At 39.6% G+C, this 18,102-nt stretch overlaps 1 long non-coding RNA gene across 1 annotated transcript in view; it reads right to left on the reverse strand.

The window, feature by feature from the left end:
• The window catches only part of LOC127139142 (uncharacterized), a 130,526-nt gene that overhangs the window by 110,996 nt on the left and 1,428 nt on the right, over positions 1-18,102 (reverse strand). The window lies entirely within an intron of this gene.

Genomic DNA, 18,102 nt, shown 5'->3' on the forward strand with positions numbered 1-18,102 from the left:
TCTGCCTCCTCCTGTATCTTCTTCCTCCTGTACAACCACTGAGAGAAACTCCTGACAAAATAAATGCTGCGACCACAGCTCCTCAGCTCGTATTTCTTTGCCCGGCTCTTCTTTATTTCCCATCATCGTTTCAGCGAGAGACAAATGTTTGTCACATCTATTGTCTGGGTGCACAACAGCTGCTTGGGATTTTGGTTATCTAGGATTTTTTTTTTTCCCCCAGTGAATTTTTTCTACTGTTGCACTTATTTTACATTGCTCAGGATAAGAGTATCAGCTAAACGCATAAACTGCATTTGTATATGTCAGCATTTCTCCAAGTCAGGCCCCCAGACCTGTTTCATTGCTTTTCTTGCAGATTGTTTCACTTCTAGTTGAGTTTTCCTTCTGTAAACACTGCAGGGAAAATGCTTTATAGGCTAAAATCAAGTACTGAATAAATAAACGATTTTGGGCTTCTTTTTTCTCTTACTTTCAGGTAGTTAAAGAGGCACTTGAAGACCAGTTTATCCTGTGAAAATATTTGTATATTTGTTTCTTCCATCTCTCTGTAGAGAGCTTTCAAAGACAGACAGAGCTGAAATCATCAATTGATTAATCAAAAAATGACGGAAAAACAGAAAAACCATACAACATATGGCAAATACTTTTCTTTGTCCAATCACTTCTGATTGGACCAAAAAAGATATTGGAAGACTAGAAGATCAGCTCTGCAAAGTTGAAATGACTTTCAGAGACTAAATGATTAACTGGAAAAATAATCTGCAGATTAATTGATAATGAAAATAACCAATGACTGAGAAGTCAGGCTGAGAAAATAATGATGATGTCATCAGTTGTCCAATGATATTATAGATCAAATCAAAAGAAACGTAGGGTCCAATGTCTCTTCAGCTTGACCCAGTCTAGACTAAACGTCAGGGTAATTTGCCCAACTTTATTTAACAACTTTTTTAGTTCAGCCCTTTTGGGATTTAAACAATTTTAGAGGGACGGTTAAACTTTTCCTATCCATTTAGCTTTAAACCAAAAGCAATTTACAAGTTAAGCTGTTCCTATTAGTGCTTTAATTACTTAATTACTTAATCCATGCAGTTTAACTGCATGGAAGACATTACTTCAAACATGTGAAACAAATTTCTGTGTTGCCCTTTACAGTAGCAATCCTGTAGCTCACTGGTCCTAAATAAAGTTCAGGACCACTATTTGTTCTCCTACATGAAGTTCCTAACAGACTGACGATCTGTTGGATGTATCCTAGAGATAAAAATATATCAGGCCACATGCAGGACTAATAAAACTGTGGCCTCCTGTTTCCTTCAACAAGTTGCTGCTTCTGTCAGCAACATGTTTGCTTGAGCTAACAAGCTACATGCTAATAGCAAGGGAGGTTTGGTTGTGCAGAGGCAGACGCGCTTCACTTATAACAGATATTCAAGGAACGTCAGAAAGACAGTCATTTGGCAGATGAAAAATAAGCAAAATAAATAATGTTAAAAGCTGCTTAATATTGAAATAAATAGTTTCTTGAGGTTCTTTTGATCAGATCCTTCATTTTTTCTTTGTAACCTCTCCACATTACTCTCTTCCTGCTGGTCTCCACGTTCATCTCCTTTTTCCTCCCCTCTACCTTTTGTCCCCTTCTCGTTTCCACCAAACTTGGCTTCATTAAAAGGCTAATGAGTCCCATTAATGGACCCAGGGATCAATTCTGCTGGCATTCACTTGAGCCTCTGCTAATAAGGTGTGATTAGTGTTAGTTTTATTCACTCAGCCTCAGTGTATGTTTGTGTGTGTGTGTGTCCTGCCATTACTCTGATCTCTATTGATTTCCTGTTTGGCTGCTGGACGACCAGGTGGACTTTCTCCAAGGATTTCTTCCGTCTCAAACAGACTATTTCAGGATTGCAGCAGTCCCAGCGGCTGCTATGAAAATAACTGTAATCACACGAAAACCTAAAATACTTTTTTAAGTGCACCAGTGACAGGAAAACAGCTCTTCTCTCGCCCTCCTTCATCCCCTTTCCTCCATTCTCTCGTTTTTGTCTGTCTCGCCATCTTCCAGTCCGGCTCTATGTTTTGCATTATCCCCACTAGTCTGTCTGTGGTTTTGAAGTGTCGGGGAAGGCAGAGCAGCCTGGACCTCCATGGCTGAAGCATCCCAGAGGTTATAAGGATGTCGACACAGCAAATCACAGTTTGATGGCATTCCCATATGCTCCCAGCTGACCAGGACAGTTCATTCCAGAGTTTGCATGAGTTTGGCTCAGTGGTGCTTCCTAATAATTCTTTGGATTTGTTTTAACCTTGTTCAAGATGCTCAGATAGTTTGGTTTTAACACATTACAATTTTTAGTTTTTTCTTATAACTGGATGATACTAGAAAGAAGCATTGAGCGATATCTAGATGCTGTAGCTGTGGAAACAAACCATAAAACAACATGGGAATATGCACTATATTAATGTTTTATCATGCATTTAGGCTCTGATTTGAGGTTTGCACGACACAATGAAAATGTGTAAAACAACATCAAAATAACTACAACATGTTCTTACATACCTTCAAAAAGAGTAGGAGTTTATAATCATTTCTCTTTCTTTTTACTGTCTAATTATACTGTGTATTTGTACTGCAACGGGTAAGTTGCATTTAATTTAAAGTCAGATTTCACTGCTGCATTTCTAAAGCAACATACGCCTATATTACAGTAATTTAAAGGCAAAGTTAGTGTAAAAGTAGTTCAAGTTGTAGGCAGTAATTTAGTGAACATGTACAGCTAAATATAAAGTTAGAAAGTCAAATTTTAGTCGAGAGAGTAAATAACATAAAATCCAGTTTACAGTGTATTCTTATACATTTATTTTCATGCCTGTTTTTATTGTGACTTGATAAATCAGGTATTTTAAAAAAAAATACCAGTGAATCAAAGTTTCCTGGCTTCCGTCAGAGGTGCCTACTTTCTTTGTTTGATGTTATCTGTGCGTCTCTTACAGACGGGCCTCTGAGGATTCCCCTCTGAGGGCTGCCGATGATATTGTTCTCTGCGGTTTGCATCTGCCGGTTTGATAATCCAGTGATTTCGCCGTCAGAGGGGGATTCTGGGAGTGCAAACACGCAACAACACACAAACTCCTGGACTGTGACGGCAGCCATTGTTCCTCCCAAACAATGTCTTCACTTTGATGTCCGTGATGCTTGGCTGGCCGAGGGAAGTTTTTTCAATCTGTGCTTTAGCACCCAATTCCCTTTCTCTGTTCTCTCGCCTCTTCCCCACTGAGAAACCAACACACTAAAAAATGTGATGGATGACTTTTATTCTCCACATGTACCGTTTACTATCTGTAATATTATATTAAATGGATTTGTGGATTTTCTCAAATGAAAAAGGACTGAATATTTTATTATAAATGAACAACACTGCTTACACACACAGCAGTGTGTACTCATGAATTGATGTCCAAAGTTAAATCAGCTGAATTTTAAAAAAGTTTCCTGACAGTGCATTAAGTCCAGAAAGTCCAGGAATTTTGGTGCCACATTTTAATTAATAAACTATAGTTTTAATGCATTAAAGTTACTTTAAGGTCTACATTAATTATCAATATTTCAAGAATTTGTGTGTTAAAAGAGAAGAGTGGCATCTGAACCAAAACTAAATTATGAATTAAATTTCAAAAGGTTTTTATTGTTGAAACGTGTTAAACCATTAAACAGCCCCTTTCAAAGGGTTAAGCTTGGAAACAAGGGGGGTTTGTCATTGTCTTTGCTGCAGGGGCAACATGCTGGTTTGAGGCTTGATTGACAGGTTCAATCCTCCAATGTGCTTTGGCACAAAAGGTGACAAGCAGAAAGGAAACAGGGCTTTTGTCCCCGCCTCTGAGCTACTTAACCTGCAGCCTGATTTCTCATTTATTAAAACTTAAACTGGCCACGCTGGGACTGACACAAATACCTACGTACTACACCACCAGCTCTGAGATGGTTTATTGTTTCCGTTGTGTTTTATTTTTTTCTGCAAGCACTCCTTTTTGTTTTCAGTTTTTTAGTTGTTTTTACATAGAATATAATTCTCTTTATTGTAACGTTAATTATAACGTCCCTTGATTTTTAGGCACAAGTTAATCTGCAGTCATTTCGATCTTAGTTTTATAATGTTGCAAACACTCCCTTATATTTTTGGTTTTCTATCAGTTCTTATTCATCTTTTATCATATTCATTTTCTGCTATGAATTTCCCTGCAATTATTATGTGTAAATTAAAAAATACATAGAATTAACTTGCTTAATTCAGATATTCTTAAACTTTAACCTACTTGCACTTTTCAAATCCTATTCATATCTATCTTTTTATGTGGACTTATGGGTCTTGTCTTGATGCTTTTACGTCAATGAAAAGCAATTTGCATTACCTTAATGTTGAGAGCTGCTATTCAAATAAACTTAGATTTTTCTTACAGTAAAACTGGTGTCACCAGAAAAAAACAATTCCAATCTTAGAGATTTTTAGATGGCTATGAAAACAATCATGCAACCATATAATAAAAATGTTACAAACTGAAAGTTGGAAATAAGAATCTAACCGTCCAGAGGTGGAGGCCTGTAGCTGCTCTCTGTTTGGCCTGTAGTAGTTTTGTGCCCCCTTCTGGCAGGTCTGACAAAAGCTGACCAGCTGATACAGATGTGATCAACACAAATAAGACACAGGCTTGTGGTAATATCACAGTCTGTGTCTGTACAACTAACATTAGTCTGACACTCAGGATGAAAATAATAAGTGTGATTATCTTCAAAACCCAAACCAGCTTAAAAACAGAACCTAAATATATATTTTCAGTACTAAGCAGTTACATGATCAACATGACTCCACATTCACTTAATCCATTATTATGTTTTATACCGATCTGCCAAACCCACAACAACAATACACATACGCACACTGAGTGTTTATCAGAAAGCCACATTGTTACAGGTGTGATAGGTGGAGGAAAAAAGTCATAATAATATGATCAGAACCAAATCAGCCTTCCCCCTCTGTCACCTCTGTGTACTGACTCTCCTGCTACACCTCCGTCCCCCTCCCTCCCTCCCTGTCTCCACTCCATAACTTGTAATATTCCCCATTAATTTCCATGACAGATGCTGACTGTGCCTCTCTACCTTCCTCTGCCTCATCCTCCATCTCTCTCGCCATATTCTCCCATTTGTTCTCTGCCTCTTTTTCTCGGCCACTTGCCGCTGTACTTGCCTCCTCTTCCCTCGTCTCTGTCTTCCTTTCTCTCCGTCTCTACTTTTATTCTTTTGTCATTTCCTTTACTTGTATTTCCCTCTCCGTCTGACCCCCACACTCCCCATTAATTTCCATAAAAGAGATGCTGACTTTGCAGTCGTTCAGCTTTGGCGCTGAGGTTGGGGGAGAGAGAGAGAGAGTCTAGGGGAATAGTCACTATTAACGTGGATGTTAAGCTGTGGCAGAGAGGAGGAGACGCACAGGCCAAACTTTATTGTGAATGATGGCTTCCTATTAAGGGAACACTGGGTTATCACGGTGGAAAAAAAGAAAAACAGAAGCTGTGAGGGAAAGAAAGAGGTATGAGGTCAGAAAGGAGTGAGGAGAGAACACATGAAGGAGGAAAAAAGCAGAATAATGAGAAGAAGAAATAAAAATAAAGGGGCTGAAATAGAGAGAGAGAGAGAGAAAGAAAAAGAGAGAGAGAAAAACATATAAAGGGGGGGCAGGTGGAGAATATTAGAGAGATGAAAAGAGGGGAAAAAGAGGACAAAAGAAATGAGATTATGAGACAAAAGATGAAAGAGAGATGACAAAACAGAAGAGAAAATGAGCTAAAAATAAATGTGTTGTCCTTGTAAGGCCCAAACAGAAACAGATGAATGGAAAAAAAAGGAAGAGAAAGGACACAACAGATTATATCTGAACCTCTGCTGTGATCCAAGGATGGTCAAAAAAAATCTGGAGAGAGGCGAAAAGTGGAGAGAGGAGGGAGGGAGGACAGGAAACACGCCGTCAAAGAGATTACTGTTTGCATTTGCTGTTGCTTTAAAACCATTATCAAACCGGCTCCTACAGCTACACAGAAGGAGGACTTTAATTCTGGGATGAAAAATTCTTTTAATCTGCCTGAAGAGTCACTCTGCTGTGCTGTACACTGTGTATTGGTGCCTGATATGACATTATATCATCAAGCAGTGGCAATCGTGAACATCTATGATTTTTGTATCAACGTGATGAAACAGTCATTTGCTAGATTAGTCAAAAACAGACTTTTCGACTGGTAATTTAAAGTGTACAGTTTCTAATTTTTTAGATGAACCAGAAACACTAGATACTGAGATATTACATTCCATAAACAGTGATAGATTTTATCCACCTCACCCACCCCTAATTAAAATTATAGTGTTCAAGAGTAACCCTAAAATTATGTTTACGCACAACTAATTTGCAACAGCAAATACATTTTGTGGGAAATGCAGTCGCAACCAAATTATGTTTTCTGACGTAATGAATGTGTACTGTTCATTTTATGTATTAGCAAAATATTCACAGACAATATATTTGTTTACTAAAATATCTGGTCTTGCAGTACAATATCCACTTGTAGTGACAAGGTTATGTAAAGTGTGTTTGTTGCCTAAAACTAACCACAGACAGGACTGTAGATGCTTTGTACACACACCATCCTCCTCATCCACCTCCTGGCTACTCCACTGTCATTCATAAATGTAGCACTTTGTTCCAAAAAATGCTGCCCCTGAACATAATCCAGAAATTACACTGACACCACAACATAACTAGGAAAACAGTTTACTAATATATGAATATTTCTAGAGGACTGATGTAAGTCAATGAGATCAGCTGCTGTGTTATGAGTGGCTGGAATGAAAACCTGCAGACACATGCTGACATCAACTGTTATGAGCAGAGAGAGTTCAGGACCGTCACCTCAGATGCACCTCAATTTATCATATCCTTTTCCATATAAATTCTTATCATAAGCCTGTCAGGTTTTAGATCAGGTAAGGTTACCTATTCATCATGTACAGTACAGTTGTTCCTGTAGGTGGTTTTAGGCAGCTATGGAGAATTACTTTGACCAAACTACATCACAAATAACAGTGTTGAGTTTAGGGCTCTAATATCTTTTTCTGCCGGTGCGGCTGCCAGGTCAGAGCTTGCTCATTTTGACACCCAGGCCACAGAAGTTGGGGTCATTTCCAGTAGAGAGTAATCAAAAGTGCCTGGATGAACACAACTGATTAGCTTATTTTTACTTTTAACATCATTACATCTTGTATATGAAGGCTGCCTGCATGTAGGGACCACGAAAAGCATTCAGAATAGAGACGTAGACATAATCTCTTGTGTCTTCTTCAAAATGGTGGAACATTTACTTGGGGTAGCCCCTCCCATAGCCACTGACGTCAGTGACTCCAGTGATTTTGTGAAGCTGTGCCGGTGCCAGCTTTTTGGTGACACAGGAAAACTCATCCATACTGATTTTGAAACATGCACATCCCAATTTCCTTGAGCTCAAGGATGATAACTTAAATGTTTTGTTTGACTAAAACCTTAAGATATTACACATTTTATTGTCTAAGAAAATGAATTAGTTTCTCACTTTTATACTTGACAATGAAATGAAAATTGTTTCCAATTAACTTAATGTTGATGTACTAATCATCTCAGCTTCTCACTGTGTGCTCAGTAGATAATGTTTCCAATTTTCATTTGTTAACAAATGAGCTTTGAGCCTTATCTGTGTATTTTCACTGACTTTCCACGCCCGGCTCACTGGGTTCACCATGGCTTTTCTCACGGCCGGGCGGTGGCCCAGCAACGGACAGGTCATACTGTTTTTGTTGTCGCCGCGTGCAAGCAGGAGGGTAAACAAATCCAGTTTTAATAAGAGCTTGTAGCTCATAATCCTCGCCCCGCCAGCAGGTGAGGGCCAACATATGGGGCGAGACCACGACCGAGGGACAGCACGAACACACACACACAAACGCAACTGCGGGCACACACACACACACACACACAGAGCAGCTGTCACTTGTTTTCCGAGGCAAGATCGATCCAACAAGAACACCGTGGGTCTTTGGGAGCCAGGCCAAGAGGGGGAGGAAGGGAAAGGTGGGAAAGGGAGGAGGATATATTAATGCAAATGACAGAAGGTGAAGGGAGGAAGAAAGAAAGGATTCAGAGTAGGATTTATCTTCCTCTCTCTTTTATTTAAGTCCACCTGCCACCACTACACTTCCTTATACAAGCTGATATTTTTCAGAGTACTCTGTGGCTATTATAACTGAACATGGAGTGTAGTAATGGCACAATATTTCACTGTGTGGAAGTGTGCGGTGCGTTTTAGCTCGACTAATTTACCACTTTGCTGTTTTGTAAACATAATACGTTTGACTAGTGGGACTTGTTCATGGTTACTTTGCCCTTGTGTGCTTTATAGCGATAAAATGCTTTCAGTGAGGGAGAGAAAAAAAAATCAATTTCCCCCCTGACTGATTTGGTTACACACAGCATAGACACAGACACAGTCCAGCTCGCTGTTGTCTTGTTTGTAGCTTAACAAACATACTTCTTTTGTTGTTGTTGTGGCTTATTCCGCACTGTTCAGAGAGGTTTTCACAAATCGAAAGGTTGTTTCTCAGCGTATAGAGGTTAATGGGATCTCTCAGTGGAGAAAAGTTTTAATGCTTCTGTGTCATAAAGAGGCATTTTCTGCAGCGTATATATGTGGGTTTCACTAACACAAAAAGGCAAAATGGCTGCAGGAGCCACTCAGTCTGGTTTCTCTTTCCTCTTCCTGCTTTCTCTACCGTCTGTCATCACTCTCGTTTTCTCCTCCCCCCCCTTCCTTTCTATATTTCCCTCTAAACCTTTTCCCATATTCTTCACTTCTTCCCTGCTCTCTTTCTCCGTCTGCCTTCTCATTGTCTTGCCTCCCCCCCTCGTCCTCTCCTCCATCGCAACCCATTTCTGCTCCTTATGAAGTGTGAAAAATGATCGTCTGCGGGATGAAGTGGACAGAATTCGCCCAGCGTAATGGCCTGACAAAATGAATCGCGGCCTTCCTCGCCATCCATCACCGCTCCGAGGCGACCGCGGTTAAGATCTGTGAAGGTGCTGGCTTATTGATTACTAGTTGTAACTACAAAGTGTCTGATTCAGTGTTCGTGGCATGGCTGGGTGGAGGGGGGGTTGGTGGTGGGTGGAAGAGAATGCAGGCAGCTGTAGCGCTCTCAAAAATCCTCTTTTGATAGATTTTAAATGGTAAGATATTGATTCCTGTCCGGTCCAAGGCCTGGCCGAGCGGGCCGCAGCCATTTGTTGGGGGCATAATGCCGGACACCCGGTTGTGCTGACCACTATCAGTCATCCTGACACCGGGAAAAATGAGAGAGGGAGGAAGGGAGGGAGGAAAAGAGAGAGGCAGGGGAAGAGGAAGAGAAATAAATCAACTGTTCAACCCTTCACCTCCATTCAATTCCAACTGAATCTCCTCTACATGAAATGCTACACATTCAGGTAAGCCACACGCTTGTGAATATTCTCCACATTGTTTAATGCACTGACTCATGCTTTTCAGTGGTTAGAATAACAACGACGCCCACAAAAAAGCAGCGCACAATAACATCGACACCCACCAAACTTTGCTCATTATCTTGTATTTGGTGAAAGTGCTGGGAATGTGGGGGTGGGGGGGGTTGTGAGGTGGAGGGTAATGACCTACTAAGAGAGCAGACCATGAAAAGGTGATTATTGCTCTTAATTGGTGTCCACAGAGGCAGCCAAAACGCAGGCAGGTAGCATTAATCTACATTAAAGACATTGGAGACAGCGTATGGAGCATTTTCTGCTGATTCACACTCATTTAATGCAGTGTGTTGTTACACTGATAAGCTTGAATTAATAGTGTTTTTAATGCTGAGCCACACGAGGGAAGTCAGCAGTTAACCCACTGTGGTCTGAGCCTCAGACATGCAAAGATAGTTTATTACTAATCGGTTGGGCAACAGCAGAGTGAAAGGAAAAACAAGATGGACAGCAGAGGGCCGATCTGTCCTGATAGGTATTTTGTTTAATTACAAGACGCTCACACCATATCTGAACCACAACACAGAATTCATATACTGCGACCCGAGCAATCAGCATGAGATTTAACACCGATCACACAATACTGTATGTGCTGTATGCATTTCAAAAACTGGAAAAATCTGTTGTTTCTTTGCAAATTAACTGCAAATATAAAATTCCTGTATTTTGCAACCATGAGCTTTACTCTCATAATTATGTATGTTCTGGGTCATGCCAACTTTGCACTCACCACCTCCATTTTAGAGCTTGGGAAACACGACTACAGCAAAACAAAAGTATTCTGGGGCAGCATGACCTTCCTGAAGATTTCAAAATAAACCTCAATTTTAAAGCACATTGTTTCTGTGTCTAAAAAAATGTTTATTATTAATTATGTTAGGTAAATGCATTGGGATCTCTGTATATGAGTGCCTTTTTCTGAATTTATACAACAAAGGTGGCAAATGCAAAGTTAAGACCCATTAATAGGAATGGCCACAATTTATGAGAATAAAACCCAGGTTGAAAAATACCAGTATTTTCCTTTAAAGGTGTTGTCAGAAATCTGTATATGACATTAATCAGCTGGGTTACTGAGGACAGAGAGACAGCAGTCATCTGTATCTGCCTGTAGTAAATTTCAGTTTGGTGATGGCTGGTTTAAACAAAGTTTAAACTGAAATGATATGTGCTCCTGCATTTTAAGTCCTGTGCTGTACAGCCATGCATCATAATCTAGTTTAAATGCCTGTGAAAGGGAATGTATTTTTGACATTTTAATGAATTGGAACTGCATACTGTATATTAAGTTAAATTAAACCATTTGTTTTACGTATAAGTGTAGTAATTCAATATCTGGAATCTTCTGTTTTATGTGAGCTCAACCAAAAAAGTACTGAATTTTTAATTTTAAAAAAATCTACCAAAATCCTATTAAGCCAAATTATTAATTCTCTACTGGTGAAGGCAACAGTATATTATATATAGAATAGTATGTGAAAATATGAATGTATTTTCAGAAAATAGAAATTGAAATAGATACCATAGATTGTATATAAGTTACATTCTTTGCCTTTACAAAATTCAGTTCATTCCAATTTAGCAATTCAATCCATCATAATTTGGATTAAAACCCAGTCAGAGTGCGATGCAATGTTTTGGTCCTGAGAAAACTGAAATTAGGCTGAGAGCAGGTGGTGACCGCCACCCACACACCCTCCACCCAACACACACACACTCGCAGCACAGAGGAAGCTCAGTCCTGGTGGGAGGTCTGAGGTCTGGCCCTCCACATTCCACAGACAAGTGTCTAGCACCTGCTAGGCCTCAGTCAGCCTTTGCTGGCCAACAGATTAGGACGGGCGGACACACTCCAAATCCATTTACTTTACAGTCTGTGTATTTGCATGGGTGTGTGTGTGTCTCAGAGAGAAAGTAACAGAGAGAGAAAGAATGAGAAAATCCATTTTCAGAGGAAAGCTATCCTGCAACAAACTGAAATATTTAGCCACAAAATGTTGTTAATTACCCTGAATATTTCTTTGTTGTTGTTCTGTCAAAAAACAGAAGAAGAAAAAGCTTAAAGTACAAACTCCGTCATTAAATCGCAATCTAAGATTAATTTATCTACTGTCTTCATGGAAAGACAGATACATTTTGTGGGGGGATTTTTGTTTAAAAGACTGCACTATAACAGAAACTATTAAGCACTGTAACATGGAGCACACACACACATACACACATACACTGTGATACTGTATGTACTTATAAAATGCACACACACCTTCAGCAGCCCATGTCTGACAGGTGCACATGTCAGTGGTTAGTTCAACCTGGATCAGAGCATTTGGTCTCACTCTGTAGCAGCCAGGCCCCCAGGGTACGAGTGTGTGTGTGTGTGTGTGTGAGTGTGGACACGAGTGTGTGAGAGAGTGTGTGTGTGTGTATGTAACCCAAGGGCCCAATGCTCAGTACCCAGACACTACCCATATTGTTTTCTTCAGTGGAGCTAGAAAAAAGGGTGAAGCTGATTTACAGAGCTGTCTGGCACTGGAGCACACGGATGCATGACTGACTCAGCCTAATGGAGTTTTCAGCTTTGGATTTACACTTCTCTCCTGTATGAGAGGAGCGGAGCCGCGCATAAGCACAATCTGGCTACTGCACGTCTCTGTGGCAGTTATGTCAGCGCCATGATCTCGTCCTGCAACTGTTACCGAGTCATGTTTGCCAGCAAATTTGATGTCTACGGTCTGGATATATATATTTTTATTATTTTGCTGTAATAAAAGCCACCGAACCAGATTTATCATTTCACTTTTTTCCATCAAATGCATCTTTTGTGTAACTGTGACCTAACACTGCATCATAATTTAATAAATTACACACTAATTCTTTAAAATGGCTATGTTCCCTTCATCTAAAAATCAGGAAGTGATTGTAAATTCACTAAAACAGAATTTAATTTGTGATTTTACTGAATAAAAGCGACACTTAAGAGGAAATTAAAGCATATAAATCCACTTACTGTACTTTCATCACAATTTAAGCACAGTACTGTGGTTAAAGCATTCTTACAGATTCAGACAAGGGTATTAAAGCACGTACTGATTGCATTTAACATGATTTAGTATCTTAAAATACATGAATTCCATTTGTTTTGTTTTGTGCTGTGTTATGTTCTGCACAATCATATATATATATATATATATATATATATATAACACAGAAACATGTTACAAATACTTATAATGGACCAATCACAATGTGCAAAATCCACAGCTGACAAAAAAAAGACAGAAAAGAAATAAGGTCACAGGCTATAAATTGTTCAAAAAGATGTCAAAAACAAGAGGAGTATCCAGCTTGTCTCTCCTCCAACATGGCAGCATGTCCCACGCAAACCGCTGCCCTCTCCTGAATTAACCGTCGTTACACTGCGAGCCTCTGAGAGCCGCAGCCGATAATGCTGGGAATCCAACATTAATGTGTTAACTGGACCTAAATCGGTTTTGTCTGTGTCGGATTGCTGGACCGCCATCAGGGCAGGACTGTGTAACTGTGTGCAGCTGCCCCCTGAACGCTGGCTTCAACAAATTACCCATTTCACAGCTCACAAAGCATTTAGCCTCCAAACTATGCAAACAAATCCACTCCTGTGCTTTTGGAAGGACACCCACTCACATGTGCATGTAATATTTCTATCAGTGATTGGATCCAGGTCTGTAACCACACTTTTGACTGCTATTTGAACCTTTTAATTAACATGTCATTGTAATGTCTGTCTATGAAAAAGGTGCATTTATTGTTTGCTACTAATAATTGTTTGTATTGTATGTGACAACCTGGTAATGTAGTGCTGTAGGTCTAAATGTAAGCCTGAAATGATTTCTTATTAAAACTACCAGATCAAATATGGATTCACTTGAATCAGGAGGTGAGCTCCAGGAAGTAAATAAATGATCATGGTTGTGAGCATAAACAATGATAGTGGACTTTTCAGGTAAATCTCAAATCTTGATCAGACCAACAACAGCCAAATCAAGTCCATGTCCTTGTTTCGAGTCCTAAGCAAGTCACTATGTGCCCTTCACCATTTTCAACTTTCAAACAGAGAGACAGTTATTACAGAACATTTACAATATAAATAAATGTGTCTGATTGACTCAAAGTACTTCAGTTTCAGTGCACATTATCTTTAAATTTTGGGCTTGGAGTGTAATTCAAGTCATTCCTGGTTAGAAAGGCTAAAGTCTAAGTAGTCACAACTCACTGGTTAAGTCTATGGTGAACAGATTCATGATTCTGATAGAGCCATACCTCTATCCATTACAACTACAGTACAGACAGGGCTGCATATTTCTGTCTGAACCCAACCCACATTCAAGAGAGTAGTACCCAAACCTGCCAGAGTTAATGTAAGCTAAAGCACTGAGTTTGAAAAAAAAAACTTGAAGCACCATGTGAAGGAGGCTACTCCATCATGATTAGAACTGCACAAGTCAAATGTTTGCTGCTTATTGTTCAGCTAACACGACCAAACCAAACCCTGTCGTTATTTAGAAATTTTAGTCCAAACCTGGCCCGACGGATCTCGACCAGCTTGTGTCAGGTATCCACACTGTTGTACCAACATCAGTTCAAACATGACATACTCACAGTAATTTACAAAGAACAAAACACAATGACTAGGTTGTTTTCATGTGCAAAAATAACAAGTGAGTTAGTTGTACATTAAGTCACCTTTCAGTCATCAGTCCTAAACTGTATGAGAGCAAACCATAAGCACATTCAGACTTCTTTTATTATCTCCTCATTTTGGCATAATTGTCAAGGGACCTTGGAGCAAGTGTGCCAAAAAACGCTGGGTGGAATGGCTCCCATCGTAAAAAGCTTTGGTCCAACATCAACTGTTGGCAATGGCTAATGAATGCTATATAAACTGGAAAACTGATTTCCTTAATCCACTTACATTTCTTAAGATTCTATGGTGCAGTAAGCCTATTAGGCCATAGAGCTGTGGCGAATCGTGCGAAGTGTTGAAAGCAACAGCGGTGGGAGACTGAGGAGGAAGGAACAACTGTGGTACAATTGTCTTCTGAAAGCGACTCCTTGACGAATATGCTATGTAATGTACGATCAATTCATGCTTAATGTAAGCCACGGAAAGAAAGAAAACTGGAGATTGAAAGTGAACCACAGATTTCTTCATTGCCTATGTCCATAGTGCGAAGCTTGGATTTGTCTCGGGGGTTCTTTCTACAACATTTATCGAGAAAAAAGAGACCAAGGGAGACGGAAAGAGACAGAGAGGGATCAAGGTCTCTCCCTATAATTACAAAGATAGCACAGTCGCACTCCCTCCCCAGTGGAGCCTCCGAGGCGTCACTCCCCATCCCTTCATATTGTATAAAGACTGTTCTATCAGCCCAGGAACGGCATCATTGCTTGTAAATTAATTTGGGGTTCCTGTCAGTCGGGGCCCTCTCCTCTCTTATCTGGCAGTGTAATATGGGAAGCTGAGAGGCTGGGGAGATACTGCTGAGAGCGCTGGAGGAGAGGAGGTGAAGGAGGAGAGGATGGGGGGGTGGGGGGGTGGAAAGGAGTATTAAAGAGAAGAGAGATAAATGGGAGGAAAGAGAGAGGCAGGGACAAAACAAGAGAAGCGGGTGAGGGAAGCGAATGAGTCCTCTGCTGGATGTCAAAAGAGGTTTCGAGGAAGAACCTGACTCAGTGATAAGTGAATATGGTCTGGCGTCCTATTTACCCCTCCACCTCTCCTCCTCTCACACACACACACACACACAAGCTATTTGTCATCCACGCTGGACTCTACACTGAGAGGCCTTCACCTATCAGCACTATTTGTCCCTGTGTCACCGGCAGCGGATAAATCTTCTCCCGAGGATCCTTGTTTAAATCCGCCCCCTATTACCAAAGGTCCGGCCCTTTCATGATCACATGTGCTCGACACATACGGCACATATACACACCTTTGACCCCATCAGTTGTTTCTAATTAACCCCTCACCCACTATATGTAGCCTCAATTCCCTAATGGCAATAAATACGCCTGACTACAATCCCATTAGCGGCCGGAGTCATGATGGTGAATTAGGAGAGACACTGACTAAACGCTGGGATGGAGTTGATTCATGTACAATATGAGAGTAACACTGTGTACCGTTATTTTCTGAGAGGCTTTATTTGTGGGAATTGTACTTTTTATAAAAATGAACAACATGTATTATGATCTGTGTTCCTCTTGTTATAGTCTCCCTGTAAATGAAACTAATCCAGAGTTAATTATGTTTGTGTATACTGTCTGTGTGTTCTTATATCACAGACTGTGCTGATGGCTTGGTGCTTGTAACAACTAATTTATGTTGGGCTGAAATCATTTGTGGTTCCACAACAAAGGGGAGGTAAAATTAAAAGACAGCTCTAAATTAATAGAGATGTATTACATCTAAGAGGCTTTTATTTTGCTAATTTCAAACAGTGCTGTTTATATATGGAGGTCAATGGGGACTGTTGTGCCTAGAAACTGACAGAGGCCGGTTTAAGAAAATCACAACAGCTCAGTGACGAGTGACCAATCACCAGTGGTGGAGAGTAACAGCATACATTTACTCAAGTACAATTTGAGTACTTATACAGTTTCTAAATGAACAGTAATAGATTAAAAACACCCAACGTTATAAAAAGTTAAAATGCATTGATAACAATATTCCAATAACAATTGGGTGCTATTAGTATCATGTAGGAGTGTTTTTGATACTTCATGTGAAATATGACACTCATCATTTTGTACTTTTACATCTAGTAAGATTTTGAGAGCAGGACTTTTACTTGTAACGCAGTACTTTTACACACTGGTACTGTTGTTTTACTTCAGCAGCAGAGCTCAACACTTCACCCAGCACTGGCAATTACAAGGGAGAAGATTTAAGACAGCAATTATAAAGAAACCAGGAGCCTTTAATAGAGTTTGTATTAAATGAGACTTAAGTATAATGTGATGACATGTTGCAGTATGTATATCAGTGTCAGCATAACAGCAGTTGAATTACTGTGACTATTCATTGTGAAAAACAGTGCGTGATCAGTAAGAGAACTTATGGCTAAAAAGAGTTACAGAAAACTGGTAGTTCTCCCATTATAATACAATGTAGGAAGCTAATATTTTTCTGTAAAGTGTATCTGTTGGACAGTGTACATGATAATACTTTGGGGAATCACTTCACTGTGTTATTGTGAGGGTAAAAGCTTTTGTTTCGACCAGGAAATTATGAGTAATTACATTCATGTTTGTGTATGTAAACAGTATTTTTTCCACTCTGTGTTTCCACATTAAATAAAGAATATCTTCTTTTTCATGTGGAGAACCGAGACTGCCACAGCAAGAAAAGCACCCTGTTATTTCAAGCATGTACACAAGACAACAATGAGCAAAACAAGCCTGGAATATGTGTAAACTACATATTCAGATATTTGGCAGACCTCCAACGTGGCAAAAACAACAGAGGCTATTTAAGCAAATGAACAATAAGACATGCATCATCTATTGTGGCCCGTTCTGTAAGGCTGGAGCTGAATCCACAAGAAGAACTGGCTCAAATCCAGCTGTTTGGAACGTGGAGGTAGAATAGACCGCTGTAACACCCCTGATGGATAAATCCTGACCAACTCATTTCTAAATAAATCACAGAATTTCAGCATCTGTACTTTAAAGTTCAGCAGCAGGAAGGGAGCAAACACTCCAAACATTAAAATGTGGTCAAACACAGAGCGCTACACAAAATATAAAAAATACAAATACATTTTAACAAGCCGAGTAGGCTTCATGTATGTTTTCATGTGTGAAATAGGTAGGGTTTTTCCTGATTGGTTCCTGAAGCCATTGTAAAAGCTGTTAGAAATTATACAAATTAAATATCAAACTAGTTTCCATTAGACAATTACACAAAAGATTTAAAACATGATAGTTTCCTTACTGCAAGCAGAGATGAAGGCCTGATGCTTTCATGGATTTCTGGGTATCTACTGCCACCTAGTGGTTTTCAGCAAACACAGGCTGAGGGCTGACAGGCACATGCACAATAACATCTACAATACAAAAAAATCTCCAGTTTGTAGGCACAAATGTTGAATTTTCTGTCAGTGATTATTCACCTGGATTATTTTAAAACATGCCAACGTATAGTCTGTGTCTATTTTATATTCTGATTTAAAGAGGTTTGACAACAAAACATACCAATGATAAAACTGAAAAGCTGAAAATCCTCACAATAAACAATCAGGAACCAGAGGATGGTTGATCTGTTTGGTTAGTAATGAATTCACTATGGAAATTGCTGCAGATTATTTATCAATAAATTCATCAACTTGTTTCACCTCTACTAAAATATTGTGAGGACCTAACTGATCTATGGTAAGTGTAATGGGCCTGATTCCTCACATACATGACTCCATCCAGTTGGTTACAAACCAAATGTATA

Source organism: Lates calcarifer, linkage group LG7_2 (genome assembly GCF_001640805.2).
Source record: "Lates calcarifer isolate ASB-BC8 linkage group LG7_2, TLL_Latcal_v3, whole genome shotgun sequence".
Taxonomy (NCBI): Eukaryota; Metazoa; Chordata; class Actinopteri; family Centropomidae; genus Lates; species Lates calcarifer.